The following is a 4,588-nucleotide window of genomic DNA, read 5'->3' on the forward strand; positions in this document are numbered from 1 at the left end:
GCATGACGATGCCACGCACCAATCCGCCAAGCACTAGGGCTTGGTCATCCAAGGAGCAAGATGCCCCATGGACTGATCCGCAAGGTGTGTACCTCGCGAGGACAACCGAAGTCGCCCCGGCACGAACCCATGGAAGGCCTAGAGAATGGCCTACCCACGAGACGTACCGCGATGCAGAGGGGCAAACAGTATAAGAAGCCCCCTGCACCGGTCCGCCGCGCAATGCATGTGGGAACCCAACCCACATGCACTGTCTTTGGCCCCCATCCTCAACCAAAGAAACTGGAGCATCCCTATGGATAGCTCGCAGTCCGCACCCAAAGCTCCCTTAGGGCACGCCTACGAGTTGAAGTATGATTTCCTACTGTGTGCAACAGATGCACAAGCAAGTCCTCTTGCAACCCATGAGCAAGCCACCAAGGCTCCTGCCCACACCTGCTGGGCCTAACGGGGGAGAAGTCACAAGTCACAGGGTCACCTCCTCCTATAGTGTTTGGCCAACCAACCCCCTTAACCACCAGTGGCGACCAAAGGTGCTATAAATAACGCATTTCCAAGACGCAACGAGACGAGGCGAGATGGATTCTAATACCGGTTGTGTCCTGAACTGTTTCCCCGTGACACTCCCCCACCTGATAACGTCGACGTCCTCGTCGACACTGAACGCTCTATGAAGCTCAGTTCCACAATAACGATGACTTCTCAATCTTGAAAGCAGCTGCCACTGGTACTTCGACAATCAGCGTATTCTGACTTCTACTGCATACCACACTGCCTCAAGTTCTGCCAATCACTGCACTATAGCTCTGCTGGAGTTATCTTCAACAACGATGGTTTTCCCGGACTCCATCAAACTAGGCGAAGGTTTTCTGACGGTGCCTACAAACGCTGTGGATGGCGTGCCATCACTTTCGGCACGGAAGGTTATGGCTCACCTACAACCGGATGACGTGCCACCACTTTCGGCACGGAAGGTTTTGGCTCACCTACAACCGGATAACACGCCATCACTTTCGGCATGGAAGGTTTTGGCTCACCTACAACCGGAAAACGTGCCAACACTTTCGGCACGGAAGGTTTTGGCTCACCTACAACCGGATAACACGCCATCACTTTCGGCATGGAAGGTTTTGGCTCACCTACAACCGGGTAGCGTGCCATCACTTTCGGCACGGAAGGTTTTGGCTCACCTACAACCGGTTAACGTGCCAACACTTTCGGCACTGAAGGTTTTGGCTCACCTACAACCGGTTATGATGGTTCTGAGCACTCCACCAAACTCCATGAGGGCAGAGCGACCAGCTTGAATCATTTCTTCAAGCAACTCTCAAGTTCCTCCTCAGCTACACTCGAGCTTCCTCTGGAGTGGTCTTCCGAAATGGCCAACTTGCACCGCTTCGTCTCTCCCTGAATGTGCCACCACTTCTGGCACAGCACCTGCCTCACTTTCGGCCAAGTGCAGCACTTGCCACCTGCAAAGTGCAAACCAACCACGGAGTCCACAAGCACTCCCAAGCAAAGAGACCACCACATCAGTCTCGCCTCCTCCTGAGGCCAAGAATCCCCTGTTGGGATCAATCAACTGCGACGCTTAGTCTTGCCTGCTTCGGTTCAACACTATAGAACTTGATTTGAACAATCAACCTTTATGCCACAAATGGTCTCCTTGGGCACTTGCGGCTAGTACTCACACTGCTAACCACCCCAAATATTCCATCATTCAGATTGAGCTGTCCTTTCAATTTCGACAAACTAAGAGATTCTAAAGCAGCAAGAAACACACAAACATACCATGTCGTCCCATACCAACACAGTCTGCCCATATGCCATCTGAGCTCACCACACTGTCCCATATCAGCACAGCAAACCCATTATCAAATCTAAGCGGCCTTGGCGTTCGTTCCAAGGTCTTTCTGAGAAGAGCATCACGCATGCTCGATTGTAATTGTGAACTGCCATAAAAGTACTTCAGTCATTGACCAGCTCTTCATCCTGAGCATGTCTGCTAATTCGTCAAACTGGTTATGCCATCACACTGAGCAAGCAAATTCACTTCGGTGAGCGCTTTGGTGCCGACACGTTCGACACCTCATCTGATAGGGGAAGGCTTATACCAGCAGCCAACCCTTTTTTTCATAGCAAGCCCTTAAGGCCATATGCTAACACATCAATGTTTAGCCAACACTGCAACGGAGCATTCACAACTCCCCAACTGCCACTTCCGATCTCACACATCGGTGGGTCACTGAAAGATGCCAACCTGTTCGCTGATGGTTGCAGCTCTAACACTGTATCAAGCTTCGAGCAAATCCATTGAGCAATGCTTAAACAAACACTGATGGTACTAATCTTTGCAGGCCATCGCGCCTCTGTTGCGCGACTCAAGTAGAATAAGGGAGAGTCCCCCGAAAGGAACATACCCACGCAATTTTAGCTCTTCTTCGGCTGACTAATGGACTTTCAAAGTGTTAGATTCAAAGACATCCGCAACTTAGCACTTCCAACTTGGTGTGCTAACATTCAAGCTCTTTTCAACTCCGCCACAACAGAAAGCATTTCCCGTTCCTTTGTGCAAAGCAACATGCACTAGAGATGCGTTAATCATAGCCGTAAACACTGCCACTTGCTGCAACTATGCCAACACAGACACCAACTGTGTCATAGCTCCTTAAAAAAAACTCTTGATTCATAACTGCTCTGATCTGGCACTAGATACCATCTGGCACCAATTCTCAAAGCACACTCTGAATACATAGCTTGGACATTCTGCTCTGATACCAACTGTCACGGGCCAAATATTTGAGCAACGGAATAACCCGTGCGGCACCCCAACATGCACGAATGCTAGGGCCAGCCTTCAATCCTGCAAGCCTTTAAAGGCCCTGCACGCCAACACCCCTTGATGCTTCAAAGGTGCACACAAACTCTAAGCTGTTCAACAGGCTACTTGGCTCAGATCTTGACATGCGCTTCTAGATACCCACACTCATGATCAGCCTGCATCACGAGTACATCGAACATAAGGCCTTGGGGCCTAATGCAAAGTCCATCGAGTACGAGGCATGACGATGCCACGCACCAATCCGCCAAGCACTAGGGCTTGGTCATCCAAGGAGCAAGATGCCCCATGGACTGATCCGCAAGGTGTGTACCTCGCGAGGACAACCGAAGTCGCCCCGGCACGAACCCTTGGAAGGCCTAGAGAATGGCCTACCCACGAGACGTACCGCGATGCAGAGGGGCAAACAGTATAAGAAGCCCCCTGCACCGGTCCGCCGCGCAATGCATGTGGGAACCCAACCCACATGCACTGTCTTTGGCCCCCATCCTCAACCAAAGAAACTGGAGCATCCCTATGGATAGCTCGCAGTCCGCACCCAAAGCTCCCTTAGGGCACGCCTACGAGTTGAAGTATGATTTCCTACTGTGTGCAACAGATGCACAAGCAAGTCCTCTTGCAACCCATGAGCAAGCCACCAAGGCTCCTGCCCACACCTGCTGGGCCTAACGGGGGAGAAGTCACAAGTCACAGGGTCACCTCCTCCTATAGTGTTTGGCCAACCAACCCCCTTAACCACCAGTGGCGACCAAAGGTGCTATAAATAACGCATTTCCAAGACGCAACGAGACGAGGCGAGATGGATTCTAATACCGGTTGTGTCCTGAACTGTTTCCCCGTGACACTAGCCTTGCATGCTACCCCTTGCTCCCTAGCCTTGAACACTAGCCTTGCACGCTAGCCATGCGCACAAACCATGCACACCAGCCTTGCGCACAACCCCTGCACCCAAGCCATGCACTGAAGCAATGCACACAAGCCTTGCACTCAAGCAATGCACACAAGCCTTGCACACTAGACTTGCACACAAGCCTTGGACACTAGCCTTGCACACAAGCCATGCGTACAAGCCTTGGGCACTAGCCCTGCACACAAGCCTTGGGCACTAGCCTTGGACACTAGCCTTGCACACAGTCCTTGCACACTAGGCATGCTTGGGGGGCAGATCCAGCATCAAGTGGACGGGTCTAGGCATTCTTGGGCTCAGATCCCGCATCGTCTCGTCACGTCTTCAGAAGTCGTCGCTAACAGCACCTTTGGTTGCCACTGGTGGTTAGGCTGGTTGGTTGCGCAAACCCTATAGGAGGGTGGCATGCTGGTGGGCGTTTTTGCCCGGATAGGCACTAGAATGTGCAGATTTTGGGCGTTTTTGCCTGGATAGGCTAAGGAATGGGCATGCTTTGGGCGTTTTTGCCCGGATAGGCACCGGAATGCTTGGCCTTGGCTTGTCCTAGCAGGGCATTGCTGGGTTGGGCTCCCTTGGCCTTTTGGGCGCCTTGGACGATGTCTTGCGAAGACCATGGGCACAAGGCCATGGCATATGGTGAGGAAAGGACCACGGTTGCCAAGGTTAGGCACCGGAATGCTTGGCCTTGGCTTGCCCTAGCAGGGCATTGCTGGGTTGGGCTCCCTTGGCCTTTTGGGCGCCTTGGACGATGTCTTGCGAAGACCATGGGCACAAGGCCATGGCATATGGTGAGGAAAGGACCACGGTTGCCAAGGTTAGGCACCGGAATGCTTGGCCTTGGC

Source organism: Tasmannia lanceolata, unplaced genomic scaffold (assembly GCF_043159265.1).
Source record: "Tasmannia lanceolata isolate RefF3 unplaced genomic scaffold, GAP_Taslan_0.1 ptg000020l, whole genome shotgun sequence".
Taxonomy (NCBI): domain Eukaryota; kingdom Viridiplantae; phylum Streptophyta; class Magnoliopsida; order Canellales; family Winteraceae; genus Tasmannia; species Tasmannia lanceolata.